The following is a 473-nucleotide window of genomic DNA, read 5'->3' as shown; positions in this document are numbered from 1 at the left end:
TTTTCTAGAAATAGTTAAATTACGACACATACATAACTCATTGGTAGATGATATTCAATTTAATGAAATTTGATTTCCAAGCTCAAATTACTTTATTGTTTTTGACACACTATATTAGATTCCGTTTATAATCATCTATAAGTGATTTTCAGTGGAGAATTTTTTTTAATGTTTAATCTTAATAGTTAAATTCAGTGTTTTAAAAGGTGGGGACGTGAGGCAGGGTGTTTTACTTAGTATAGGGCGAGGCATAAGCCTTGAGACGTGGTGCGTAAGTCTTATGGATCTTTAAATTTTTAATTTACAATATAGTATATTAATATAATAAGACAAAATTATAAAAATACATCATTAGTTTGAAACAATTACAAACATGATTAAAGAAACTCATAGAAAATGAAAGGGATAAAGGTCTGAAAAATACCCCAACTTTGGTCGAATTTGTTGTTGCGATACTAAACTTTCATGAGGAC

Source organism: Solanum tuberosum, unplaced genomic scaffold, assembly GCF_000226075.1.
Source record: "Solanum tuberosum cultivar DM 1-3 516 R44 unplaced genomic scaffold, SolTub_3.0 scf00533, whole genome shotgun sequence".
NCBI classification, from domain to species: Eukaryota; Viridiplantae; Streptophyta; class Magnoliopsida; order Solanales; family Solanaceae; genus Solanum; species Solanum tuberosum.
Note: the sequence above shows the minus strand (reverse complement) of the source record.